Here is a 14,947-nt window from a genome sequence, read left to right as displayed (position 1 = left end):
GGACGTGGCGTTTCTCGCCGCCCTCGACGTTTCTACGCAGGCGCGAGTAAGAGCGGGTGCGAGAGAGGAAATCTGGGGGCCTTTGCTCCTTGAATATACGGCTAGGCACTACGGAGACATGCCGGCATTGCGGAGTGTGGTCGAGCAGTTTACGCTCCGCCTTGTGCTAAGTCAGCCGTGCCAGAGCGTACCTGTCTCGGGCCTTACGGCGATGTACTTCGAAAATAACATCACAGATGTTTCCGTGGGAGCAGTAGGGACCGCGGTAGTAGAGACCTGGCCACACATATTAGAAATCTAGAAGGCAGGGCGCCCAACCAACCGCGGTTGAACGCGAGTGGCTGGGAGGCCGCCGGGGACGCTAAACGGCCCTGCAACCGCCATGAGAAACGCCACGCCACCCTAACGCTTTTAATGGTAAACTAACCTTGCCTAACGTGGCCGAAACGCAAAGGCAATAATCCGCACGGCGTAACCGCTCAGAATACGCCGTGCCACCCTAACGCCTTTTACGCTAACCTAACCTACTGTAAACCTAAGGTAACCTAACGTGGGCCCCATGGCGTGACATCAAGCAATCGCGTTCATTTCGGAAGGTAGAGCGCCGTAAGGCGCGACAAAGGTATAATCTGGCATGAATTACTCAGTACAGGCGTTGCAGGGGCGAGAAAGTCTGTCTGACGTAACTCCAGCGATCACCAAATGGGGCGTCCATGCCCACGGCTTCACCCGCTTCACCGCGCCGGTAGCCAGTATCGGAGCGTAAACATGCTATACCTCACTCCGCAATGCCTTCACGCCTAGAGGACAAACGCACACAAAACAAGCAAAGAAACCTCCTCCGTAGTGCCTAGGCTAAGTCAGATATTCAAGAAGCTAAAGCGCCCAAATTTTCTCTCTCGCACCCGCTCTTACAAGCGCATGCGCACAAACGTCCGCCGCCTCCGGAAATGCTGCGCTGCCTCTGCACTTGCTAGCAAATGTAGAAATGTTACCCCGGCTGCATTTTTACAAACGCTAGTAGGTACAGCGGAGCGTGGCGTTTCTCGCGGCGTTCGCTTTTACACCCCTGACACGCACAGGCCTCGGCGAGCCCCAACCCACGGACCAGTCCGGGTTCAAGCTTTCGTGTCCCCGCTGCCGCTTTGTCGTCCAGGAGGCGCCGCCAATAATGCAAAATAATGACCCGTTGTTTCGGTTAATCAAAAACACGATTGAATAAATATCATTATGTCCAGCCGCCAACTTGCGACGCTCAGTTCAGAACTGCCGGTACGTTCTGCCGGTACGCATAGGGACACATGCTGTAGAAGCTTGGGCAAGTTCGCGCAAAATTCTTTTTCAACAGCGCAAAGGAGAAGGACGAGACGAGTGCACAACACAGCGCTGTGTATGTCCACTCGTTTCGACCTTTGCGCTGTTGAAAAAGAAAAGAAGGGACAAATGCATACAGCACGCGCTAAGAAACTCCTCCGTAGTGCCTAGGCAGAGTCATATATTCAACTAGCAAAAGTCCTCACATTTCCACTCTTGCACCCGCTCTTACTCGCGCGTGCGCGAAAACTTCCAGCATCCCCGCAAGTGCCACGCCCCGCTGTACCTACTAGCAGTTGTACATACGCACCCCGGCTGCACGAAAATCAACGAAAATCGAGGAGCTGTCGTTCCAATATTTCCCTATACCGGCAACGAGCAACGGCGAATGTGGCGGGAGGTACTCGGTTGTGCATGTTAAATCAATTGGACGAGTGCGCTTTCCAAGACAACAGCGAAACTCGATGGGGCATCCACCGACGATGGCCGTGTCCCCGACGGAGTACCAAGAAGACCGCAAATGCTCGCTCCCACAGCCGGTCCTGCTAAAACCCCTTAAACTTCGTAAAGTAGCGCCACGCTTTGAAGAATGCCGTCTCCTCCTCGCGCGCTCCGGCCGAGGCAGCCGCCGCGTCGATATTGGCCTAATAGCGTCACGTGGGCCTCCTCGCGCCTTGTTTCCGCGCCATTTTTGCTCGAGAAGCGTCTACGGAGTGGCGAGGAGCGCATGCAGGAGGGGTATCAAAAAGGTTTACACAAGCACTGGTAAAAACATCTAACAGAAATCATCATAGATCATGAAGAGAGAGAAAAAATAATATATACATAAAAATGACACATAAATGAGCACCTTATGGCCGTGAAAACAATTATAAACATTGCAACTTTAGGAAAAATAGTCCTTCGCAAGAAAGAAACAAGAAAAGCGCTTCACATTATGACGTCAGTGCGTCGAATGAGCCACTGTTCTGAAGCATAAATAGCGGCAAAGCGTTCCAGTCTGTAATCGTTCGTGGAAAAAAATGAAAACTTGAATGTGTTACTACGTGTTCTAAATGGCGTTATTGATTCAGCATGACGATTTCGACTCAGTCGTGACATCAGAGTTTGGATGTACAGAGCAGGGCCTAATGCGAGATGGTCGTTTTTCAAGTGAAAAAGAAACTTTAATCTCAGAGTTTTGCGACGTAGCTTAAGTTCCTGGATATTATTTTGTTGCATCGTAAAGGTTGGGGAGTCCGTCAGACGGTATCGAGAAAAGGTAAACCGAATGGATTTACGTTGAATCGTTTCTAGAGCATCAATGTTTTTCTTAGTGTGTGGGTCCCAAACAACACATGCGTATTCGAGGGCAGGTCTGATGATTGAATTATAGGCCAAAAGCTTGACGGACGGAGGGGCTTGTCGAAGTTTATATCTGACGAAGTTGACGCCGTTGCTACGCTCGAGCAGTGTAGGTGGCGCCACGGTGGAGGAGGGGAGCGTCAAATAGAGGAGAAACGAGGAGGAGTGAAGGCGGAGGAGGAGTGTCACTACTTTACGAAGTTTAAGGGGTTTTAGCGCAGGCTTTGCTGCAGCGGCACCTGGTGGCGCCCAGTGGCAGCGCGAAGTGCCGCTGCAGTGAATGTCTGTTGCGTTGTGTCGCTGCATTGAACCAATGGTAAACGCGTTACCTTCGACAACAGTCATCATGAGATGCGCTAAGGCGCAATTTTTAACACGAAAAGAAATTCCGATTGGGTGATGTGACAGCAAGATATTCACCCCATCTACGACGGCTAATGTGACGAGGATGAGACGAGCTCGTACAGACCATAGTTATAGTTACTTCGATTAAACGTAGAATGCAAAGCAAGTCATAAAATTAGTTGTCGAAGTGCGTGGAAAAAAAGAGTGGTGGTGCTGGCCCAACCGCAGTATTAGTTCAGACCAGGCTGACGCTTAGAGGATAATCTTTTTGTGGTAACTCAGTGCATATAGATCTCAACTGCTTAAAATAGAATTTACGGATAGCATTTCTAGATATTAGGAGAGCTTACGAAAACGTAGACAAGGAATTGCTGCGGGATATTCTCAAGCACTTGGGCATGAATGGAAATATCGTCGAGGTGCTGAAGGCAATATATAACGAAAATCGCCCGCAAGTAGTATTGTAAGGCCAGAAATGCGAAGAAATAGTGTAAATTCACCAAGGACAAGAGCAAGAAACTCTGTTTCTATTTTTTTCTCCCGCTTTATGATAATGGCATAGAAAGACAACTGGAAAACAGTGAATCAGGTTTTGATTTATTTTACGCGCGCAATGGGCAAAGAGTGAAACCAATAGTTCCTGGGATGATGTATGTGGACGACATAGTGCTGTCAGACAATGTAAGAATTTTACAAAGACTTGCGAAGATATTTGACAATTCAGTGACAAATGTAAACCCTACGTTTGGCACAGAGATATTGGGCATTGTGATTTTTATTGGAGACAGTTATTACCTGGTATCAATTCAACGGCAAGTCCTACCTATAATCAGGGAATACAAACATATGGGTGTACACATAAGCGGATGAAAGACGTACTCAAATATCTACCAAGACAACCTAAAAATGAAGGGGAAGCGGAACGCTGTAAAATACGAAACGTAGGGCACTTTAGGGCTACTATAAATATCAGCTGGTACAAGGAATTTGGAAAGGAATTGTTCAAGCTCTAGCGGTCGCAAATGTTATTCTGCGCTGAAAATCAGATATTTCGTTGAAATTGTAATTTAACCAAAATCGGTGGTCCGGTATGCTTTGGGGGCCCAGATATATAGTAAAACCACAATTGAGAAAGTGCAGGGTGACATGAATAAGGCCACTTCTGAATTAATATGAACGCAAAACTAAATCACTTTTGGAGAGAAACTCGGAAACATGGATTAAAATGAATGGACGGCAAAATTGCACAAATATCTGTACCTCAAAAGCAGGGACACTTAATAGAGGAATAGGGAAGACAGGTGGTGAATAAGTACAGAGTAATTAAGGGTGCAAATAGGCAACAAGAAGCCCTAAGAAAATGGTAGGCGACCCTAATCTTTGACTTAGGTGTCACTTGGCACTCGCCCCTCGGCATTGGTGTTCTTTAGGTTAAATTTAGGCGTACGCAGCGCACAAAACGAACTCGGAGGCAACTGTTTTTCATTAATTAGCCAATTAAATAACATGCCACTTTCTTGTTTGTGACGCCATTATTGATGTCGGGACTTCCGCTTTCCACTTCCGGACTTCCACGAATTTCCCCAAAGTCATGCTCATGTGGCGGGTCTCTAAATTGCGCGACTCTCTGCTTTGGTGTGTGGTAACCAGTTATTTCTAATTAGCTCTAATTATTCGAGCCACTTGAGTAATTCAACTTGCAACTAAACCTATGCTCTGATATCTATAATGAAAGGCGCTAATTTATTTTGAATTTCGTCCCCTGTCGTCTCAGTGATTTCCAATTCTAATTATTCCAGCATTTCAGTAACGGAACTTGTAACTAAAGTTATGCTCTGATATCACGTATATAATCACACCCAGGAATTTCGTACCGCACTATATTTTTCTGATTTATTCTGAGTCTCGTCCCCGGCCGTCACAGGAAGCGTACCGGAAGTGCTGCGCAAAAAACGAGAGAACCACTCGACGAGGCTGCTACTAAAATTGAAGTCAGAGAAAGAGAGTCAAGTGTACGCAAAGGATGAGAACATCAAACACAGTGAAGGAGGAAAAGAACTTCTTCGAGCACTTGATAACAATGGCGTTGACCCTGTCGCGTTTACAAACTGACGGCGCACCCTATGGACCAGAGCTGGAGGTGGGCACCACACAGGAGAGATGATAGCGCATACAAACAAGAGTGTAAAAAATACACAAACACAAGTGAATCAACCGCGCGGGACCAGATAAGCAGCAGTCCCTGCTTTTCCGGTACAAAGGGGACCATGGAAGACAGAATGAACCACCGACAATACAACCACCGACGAGAGAAAGACGAGAGACCTTGGCCCTGCTAGAGTCCAGTCATTATCATGTAGACCTGAAAAATAAAGGAGGACATGCATGCGTCTTGGTCGGCACAGGAGTGCCGTTAGCCTTGATATTTAGTCTATGGTTTCCAAATTCCAATTTCGCCAAGGTAAGGCACTTGAAGGGCAGAAGCATGATGGGACCAGTATATTTTACTGCTACTAGATAACAGCGTTCATAGATTTCCAGGAACTATGTGAATAAACTTCAAGCGCCGTTTATAAAGTGAACTTATCGCTTATATTATCGAGGCCTAACATGAGGTGAACAGCTACACGTCATGGGAGTCGGGTTCACGCCCGACGGCGTAGCGGGTCGCGCGGTATGAATAAAGAGAACGGGAGGAAGTGATTTGCTTATATTCTTTCAGTTTGTTTATGCCAGTCTGACGGTTCCCTACTCCTTTAGCACTCAATCTCTAGAGATAGTTAACTAGATTATTCTCTCCAGTTTACTGCGTTTTCCTTACGCATCCCGAATCGTGGCCGATAATATAATTTGGTAGGCGCCACAGTTTTTCCTAATACGACAATGAAGAAGATGATGATCATCAACATAATCAATTCCACCATTAAAATATCTCAACTGCCGCGAATGTTTCAGAGTGACATTCCAATAAACGCCCCTCGTGGACGGGACAGCGCTTGGAGATGTGCCGATGACATTTGAATAACACTTTCGTTGCATTAATAAAATAGCCATGTTTGGAGCCCATCTTCAATATTGTTGGACCAAACGCTGAAAACATCAATAAGAAAGGTTTCGCGAACGCTACGTGGTGTTACGATTGGCGTGTAACACCCCGAGCAAAAAGGATGCTCAAAGACCATGCCTAATCGAAACGGAGGATGGATTCCTAATTTGATATGGTTCTCTGGAGTGGTTGCCGGTCTGGAGGGCGCCCCGCAGTGATTTCGGGCCCCTTTGTGTGTGTGCGACAAAGAGGAGAACCCTTTCCGCAAACTCTCCAACTCTAGGGCAGAACGCTTTCCGCGAACCAAACAGGACCCGTGGGTTGCCGCCCGAGGAAGCAAGCACGTGGAAACGTCACCTGGGAGAAAGGTTCAGCCGCCCATTCCCGACGAGACTCGGTGCATGTATCGTGACGTTGACGTGAGTAAGATTCTGCGTACGATCTTAATTGGCCTATTTAAGGGGCCCCGCAATGAACTTTTTCCATTCATTCATTCATTCATTCATTCATTCATTCATTCATTCATTCATTCATTTATTTATTTATTTATTTATTCATTCATTCATTCATTCTCTTCTTCTTATCCTTCACCAACCATTGAATAAACTGCCAGTTTCGCACTATAATTTGTCTCGTCCCTGCATCGTCGCCATGGTCTGCCGGACGCCTGCAGCCCGAAGGCAACGCCACGCTCCCCAAGAATAACGCCGGTCGAAGTTGAAGAACCAGGCGTCGCATCAGCGGGCAGTTATCTCTATTTTGTAGGATCCCAAAAATCGACGGAGCCGAAATAACCATCACCGCCTGTGATGGCGATATCGGGAACCCTGCATTTCGTCATGTTGTCAACGTCAAAAAAGCAAGAGCGGCCGAATGTCCATATTTAAACCCTAAATAACGCAACTTCGGCGCATTTACGCGCTTAACTGCAGAAGTTCGTCAGATTGGCTTCTAGTTTGGTCATCGTAAAGGTAAGCATAGCGTCACCGCGAGTCAGGTCTCTTCAATATTCTTTTGAACGGTTGGCGGTGTGAAAGGCACATGCAATGTGTAGAACAATGTCTCCAGAGTCTTATGTTCCTTGTTCACGGCTATGCCACTTTTGCTAGCACCTACAGCACACTCAATTGTTTCCCTGGAAACAACCTTTCGCATGTTTTGTAAACATGACAGTAGTCATTTGTGTGTGTGCGTGTGTTGTGCACGATTCTTGCGTTGTTGTGATGTCCAACAGGTTTATCACATCTTTTCCAGCTGTAGGCTGGAACCGGAATTACCCGGAATGATGTGGAAAACAGTCGTGTATTGATTAGGCACATTTTTCGTGTGCTTACGTGCGTCCCTTTTATGCGGAGTTCTTTTGATGCCCGTACCAAGCTTCTACATTCTCCACACAGTGTTGGTGAAGGCGAGTGGCCCAGTGACAAAAGAACGTGACAACAACCGCGCACGCAGCTTCGATGCCGTAACAAGCCGAGTGACACGTCAAAACACTGTCGACACTTTCTTTAATATAATTGTATATAATCAAGGACGACAGTGTGCCCTCCTGCCCGATAATTTATGAATGCAGGTTGCCATCGACGAGTTTTTAAATTTCAAAGAATGAATCCACGTATGCACGCGATGGCCCACTTGTCGTTGCTTTAATTCCCGTCGATAGTGCATCCAATTTATCATCGCTGAATAGTACAATCGGTAAATGCCGCAGTGCGAACCGTCGTCTGGTACGTGATGAAAGCGTGAGATTACAGATACAAGCCCCCTTTTACAATCATAAGTTTCACATACAGACTCTCATTTCTGGGCGCGGGAAATAGCGTGTACACATCTCGAGACCGTTGAATCCATGAGAACGAAGCTTTCCCAGACTGCACAGTAATGACGAACACGCTTGCGTTCCATATGTATTCATGACTTTGTCGCCTACCAGCGTGTCGGCACAACTCCAGCGGGTCTGGGTAATGTGTGAGCGACGGTGAAACCGAACCTCTGCCATCGAGCACAGCGGTGTACGGTGCTCTAACTGTTGCGCCACGATCTTCAAAAGTAGACAGCCTATTCAGCGCGAATTTTGGGTTTGCTACTTGGAGTATTTTTCTCACCAATCTTTTGTTATTCACTTTTGTACGCAGAAGCGATATTTGCGATATTGGTGATGTGTCACTGGATACGTGTGCGTTAATTAGCTACCTAATAGCGACTGCCAAGGATAAAAAAAAATAACCATTTTCTTGCGGTTGCGCGGTCTTACGGCTACCGTACGAAAATTGTTCGCGATAACTTTTGTGTGAAGTGTTGATTGAAAGGTACAGGGTGTTTTCACCCTATTGTGATCGTTGTTTAGAGGGCGGGGGTATATCCCTGAGAGATTTCTAATTCTTCAAGGTGTGAGAGAGGTATTCGAGGTCATATACCTTAAGTGCTGCATATGTCATGATGTAAACGGCTTTTGACCTTGTCGTTTTTATATGCTGATATTTTACGCAGAATTGCAGTGAAGGTAACAACAGATGAAAGAAACTTTATAATTTTGTGGTTTGGCCTGCCTTTGTAATTTCTAAGTCCCTTTTGCCCTCATCTTTGCTTGGAATATTTCTAATACACTTACGTTTTGATCGCATGTACCTTAGAAGTTGCTCAAGATTGGGCCCATTGCTGAAGCCACAACTTGCGCAAATAAGCTCCTTCTTGTCCTTCAGTCAAAGCACAATGCGCATTTTGACTGTAGCGGTTTGTTTTCTGGCGGCAGCGTCTTGGGAAGTGGCCAAAGCATCTAATTTTCTCTCGCACGGAATCGCCGAAAACAGCTCCACCAATTTAGAATATTGGATAGGGTTTCACGATGAAGTGGCGTTTCTTGCATGCGCCAACCATGGCAAAAGCTTGGAGCACCCGCTCTTACGCACCCTTCCGAAAGCGTGGACGGTATGGTCGCCTCCCGGTGAACGCTTTTATGGGTTCGCAAAACGCAAGCTTTACAAAGGCGTCCGGATGGTCGTTTTGCTATTGAGCGACGTGGGAGAAGAGGGCTTGTGCGCTCGTATTCCAGGAAAGGCTCTATTCGGGACAAACTTAGCCGACTGGCTCATCTTGAGAGTCAGCGACGCGATGCGGCAGGCAAGGAACACGGCGGCGTCGAAGGCGTCGTCTCTGTCTTGCAGAAGTTTGGCTGCCCCGTCGCCGAATCGAGATGTGTGCGTGTCGTTTGAAGGAGCGACGGCGCTGCACAAGAAACGCGGGTTTCCCCAAAGGGACGAGCAGAAGCGGCTGTCCGCAGCGCTCGCTGGACAGCAGATAGTGATCGCTTGTGTACCGACGAGATTAATTGGTCCTCCCGGAAGCCTCAGTTGTGACACGCCTTTCGCAGACGGAATACTGCGAGCGCTTGGCAGTTACAACGCGACACTTATTTTGAAGCGCTCTTATAATGTGCGCGAAGCAGTTTCCGCGGTAGTCCGGGGACATGCGGACGTTTTCATGTCCTTGTCGAAGCAAGACGAACAGATTATGGAACTCTGGAACCTACCGCGTCCTCTTCATTACGCGTACGAAACATTCTATTCCATGAGAAAGTTAGGCGGCGCCGAAGTGTCATTCTTCGCAGTTTTGCTAGATTCCAAAGAAGGGTTTTGCAGCCTCCTTGTCGTCATGCTTCTAGTGTGGCTAGCGATCGGCGTTCGCGACCACTACCATGCTGGCGCGTTTCGCCTGGACGCAGTCCTGGACTCTGGAATGTTTCTGATCGCTTCCTTCCTCGCAAACTCTGCGCCACTGCCCCAGCAAGTCGCTGGAAATCGCAGGAACAGCGCTAGGCTTTCGCGCGCGATCACCTTGACCGCCTGGATGCTGGCAATACTTCCGCTATCGGTTTACTTTCGCGGTGAGCTCACTTCGCGTCTGACGGTGATGGTTCCACTCGACCAGATGGACACGCTGGAAAAGCTGGAGCACGCGCTGGACAGAGGAGACGCCCAACCGTGCATCGTAAGAGACGGCTGCTTGAGCACCACCATCGAGGGCACCCTTCCCTACAGGAACCAGACGCTGCAGGCCAAGCTGCAGAAGGCATTTCAGCGAAGGAAAACTGACAACGTATTCGACTCTACGAAGGGTTGCCTTGAGTGCGCGAGTAAACCAGGCTTCGCATGTTTCTTGTGCAACCTGGTGGGCTGCATCGGCGATGCAGCAAGGCGGCGCTTGGTCGAGTCTCGAGAGCCGTTTAGCCTGGCTTTCACCACGATGCCTACAACCAAGGGCTACCGCCTCGCGCGAGCCTACGACCATCTGCTGCAGAGGATGTTCGAGACGGCACTGAGACCGTTCAAGGACAAAGAAGACCACTGCAATCCGCGCGACGATCCCAGCTGGGCCGCTGGTGGCGACCCACCAGGCGCGGAAATTACGCAAGTATTCGAATTGTCGGCCTTCTTTGCTACGTTTGCGTGCCTGATGTGTCTGTCGCTTGTTGTTCTTTGCGTTGAGCTTGCGTTTGGTTGCCACCGCATGTCTGACGTTAGTTAATTCTCTGTGAGCGTGTGTGTAATGGCTAGCGCTTCTGTACCACTCATATATTTTTTCCGAAAGCACACGGTACCTCGACAAAGGGAGAGCTTTAGCTTGCGATAGGAGCCGGGAGCAGCGAAGGCGGTACAGACATCTTGTCCAATCAATGTGTTTAAATTTTGTGTTTATGTGAGTAATCTAGTTGTAGAAAAATTATAAACCGAAACGGCTGCATATTATTGATTATGTCGCAACCAACAGCACCAGTTGCTGAGCGGAACCTGATAGCCCGGTGTAGTATTGGCTTTGGATGCTTTTTAATCTGCGCGTTACCAAACGCTGTCACCAGCGTTGCCACGGCCGTGCTCCTTTCCGGTGACCCCGCGAAGTGGTCGTGCCAGATAGGCGTACACGCTGTGACTTAAAACATCGGAGCGGAAATTTGCTGGTGTTGAGTCGACTGAAAGAGGACGACGGCAGAACGCACGAGGAGGGTGAGGTGAGGTTCGTAGGCGCGCCCACGAATGGACATCAGGGCACAGAAGCAAGCATCGACTACAAGGCGAACGTCGGCTGGCTCTGGCCAGGCCGATGATCTCAAAAAATACGCAGCACCAGAGCGGTTTGGTCGTGGCGCTTCGTGTTTCGGCGCGGTGCTTGCAAACGGGACGTCCGTCCCAACTCTCTCGCTTTTGCCGTTCGCCGGGCCTTCGCAGCTATAGGACAAAGCGCAGGAAGAGGGCCGCCTGGGGTCCTCAAGAGCCTCGGAGGTAGGCCCTACACTGTCGGGCCGTGGTGAGTGCGGTGGACGCACCATGGCGTGTGAGTTGCCTGCTCGTTCCGCGCGCGGCCGACAGCTCGGCTAAACCCTCAGCCCGGCCTACAACCGGTCCGCTAATTCTTTGGTTGTACGAGTGTCTTGGTGGTTGTAATGAGTGTCTCCGCACCACTGTCGTCGAGCTGCGAGACACTCATTCACGTTTCTTTCGCTAGAGTATCGTCATCATCATCATCAGCCTGGCTACGCCCACTGCAGGGCAAAGGTCTCTCCCATACTTCTCCAACCACCACGCTCATCTGCTAATTGTGGCCATGTTGTTGCTGCAAACTTCTTAATCTCACCCGGCCCCCTAACTTTCTGCCGCCCCCTCCTATGCTACCCTTCTCTTGGAATGCAGTCCGTTCCCTTTAGTGACCATCGGTTATCTTCCCTCCTCATTACATGCCCTGCCCATACCCATTTCGTTTTCTTGATTTCAACTAAGATGTCATTAACTCGCGTTTGTTCTCTCACCCAATTTGCTCTTTGCTTATCCCTTAACGTAACAACCATCATTATTCTTTCCATAGCTCGTTGCGTCGTCCACAATTTAAGTATAATCCTTTTCGCAAGCCTCCAGGTTTCTGCTCCGCAGGCGAGTACTATAGAGTATGTACCGTGGGACAAAAGCTGGAGCTCCTAAAGAACAATGATGTCATACCACATGACTAATTTACGTGGATTGCCTGCTATCTGTAAATTAGTGCCACCATTGTTGAATCGTATTTTCGTATTACCTGCCTGTGCCGCACGTTGCCCCGTGTTAACCAAACCATGTGCCCGACCCTCCGCTTACCTTCGCTCTTGCTTTAACTTGTGGGCATTCAAACAAAGTGTGGTGAACGTCCTAACCGTATAACACACGGGGTCCCGCATGTGGTGATGCATTTCCGGGAAGCTAAAGCTCTAATTTAGTGGAGCATTAACTTTTCTTTGTCTTTTTATTTATACTGAAACCCCAATTTATAATGCCAGGTTTAGCCACCTTTCAGAGAAATGAGCAGTACGGAAAAAAAGGAATACACGCTTTGTGCTTGCCCTACGCTGCTGCACTTGGAACTAAATACAGAGAAGCAGAACATTGCAATAAAGTGCAAAGAGAGCATGTCAAGCGAGGCACATATCAGTGGTGAAACTGTGAAGAGTTTTATGGACGGTTGCCAGACTTATTGTTTATTGACTTTATTGCATTTGTTTTCTGTCTTAGGAAAAACGAATAGATAAAAGTGTTATTGCGTGTTGTTACATCGTTAACGCGTGTCTCTGTATTGTCTTATATCCCGTTAAAAAGAAGCTCTTTATGACTCACAGAACTTTGACCAGCCAAAGGCAGCTTCCTTGTGTTAGTGTCGGGAGGCCAACTTCTTGTAATGAAGTAGTGAATGTGGTTGTACCAAAGCGGTTGGAAATAAAACGTACCGCCATTTTTCAAATTTGGTAATATGTTTTTGAGTATGGTGCTACCAGATAATGGATGGATGGTGTAAGGATGGCGGTACCATCGTGCTAAACGTAGCAGGTGAACAACCAGAGTATAAAGGTTCAGTACTAGTCTGAAGAAGAAAACCTTATGCTAATCAGAGATAAAAACATTGATATGTTTGGTCGAGCTAAAGTCATTTGAAGTCTAAAGACCAGGTTACTTCTAGTGTTCAACCTCAGACCCAAAACTGTTACTTCCTGAATTCCTGAAATGAAGAGACTCATGTTAAAGCAAAATTTTTGTGAAAGTGTCTTTTTTTAAAAGTAAACACATTTTTCAACCTTCACAGCAGTAAGCAACCTCTTGAGATGCCTAGTTCAACATTATTTGATCAACGCACGGAGCTTTCACTTCAGGAGTATATGTTGCAGTCGTCGGCATATATATTTTTAGAGGTATTGCACGTGCTGCTTCATTTATGAACAGGAGAAACAAAAGGGAACTTAGCACAGAGCCCCGAGGAACGCCAGAGTCGTCTGGCACTCTTTGAGAACGTTGATCATTAAACAAAACGTTGTTGTCGGTTTGAGATAAGCAGAGATGCAATTCGCAAGCTACGAATGCTTAAATATTATGTCTAACTGACAGAATAGTTTCTTGTGTGAGACGTTATTAAAGCTTTCGCAGAATTCATGAAAGTTGGATGTCTGTTTTCCTGAAATAATTGCTTTAGCGAAATCGTGCGCTGTGGTTACTAATTGAGTACAAGTATGGAAACCTTTCGAATACCCGTGCTGCGAAGTTGACAAAATACCAAACTCTTCTAAAAATTGTGAAGTAGGCTTTTGTATTATGCGCATAAGATATTCTGCATGAAGTTGGAATTAAATTATTATAGTTAGCCATGCACTGTCTATTTGCATACATATGAAGAGGCTTGACACTACCCATTACTCAGTAGTCTGGAAGTTGTTCGCCAGTCAAATATTTAGACAAGATTGTCAAATACTTCGAGAACATGCGCTTTTAGCGACTCGCTGGGTATACCTTGAAGGCACAGGGTACTTTTAGATTATCCCAGAGAATAGCAGTGGGTGTACTCTATTCATCAATTACAGTGTAATTGTTCTAAAGTATACAGGAAATATTAATTCGCGCATGTCAGGAAAAAACAGCAGTAACACACTACTTGCGGCCTCTTGGCATCTCAGACTGCTGGCATCAAGGCGCTTTACCTGAGTAAAGTAGAAAACTATTCAAGTCAGTATCAAATCAGTACATTTAGTGCTAACCAACTCCAACAGTGACGGTAGAGCCTGACTACTATACTACGAGACAAACTCGTTCTACGCTTTTAGTGCCACTGTACATGACATTGAATCATTGCCAGAGCGCTTTAGGTACAGCTGATCAAACAGATGCTATGAAATATGCGTGTTGTTTTTATTGCACGCTTGCTTGCTGTAATACTTGGCAATGTTTCCGGCGCCAGTGAAAGCGCAGAAATCAGAGGCGCTTGCTAGGTAAATTTGCTCCCGAAGTCAATTTCTGCGCCCACTGAAGGACATGTATCAACAAATGTCGGCAACATGCAGATACGACATAAATGCACGTAACTCATGCTGTTATTTTTGATTGGTTGGACATGAAGATATTTGGCGCGTTTATGCTGCTCGCACAACTGTAAAAATAAAAATAAATGTGTTTTGGGCTTCTGAAAGCTACGCCGCGCATGTACGTACGTCTTGTGCAATACAAACAAATTTTGACGGAACTATATAGGTGCGCCGGCGGCCAACTGTCTGCACATATCGTGCACTTGTCAATCGCTCATTTCTATATTGAAGCAGTGCTCTTCTATAGGACCCCTGTAGGACCCCAGCTGCTCAGACCTGTGCCTCTGTTGTGTTGTAAAAGTTGTGCAATTTTCGGCTGTCGGCGTGCTCCTACTGAATGTGTGAGCGTTCGTCACGATTGCCTGTAAGTGCGCCGCACCCCGGCGGCATTTCTTACAATTGCTAGTAGGTACTGCGTGGTGTGGCGTTTCTCGCCGCGCTCGACGTTTCTGCGCAGGCGCGAGGAAGAGCAGATGCGAGAGAGAAAATGTGTGGGCGTTTGCTCCTTGAATATGTGGGGGCGAGCTCCACCA

The sequence above is a fragment of the Dermacentor andersoni genome, chromosome 8 (genome assembly GCF_023375885.2).
Source record: "Dermacentor andersoni chromosome 8, qqDerAnde1_hic_scaffold, whole genome shotgun sequence".
Lineage (NCBI taxonomy): Eukaryota > Metazoa > Arthropoda > Arachnida > Ixodida > Ixodidae > Dermacentor > Dermacentor andersoni.
Note: the sequence above shows the minus strand (reverse complement) of the source record.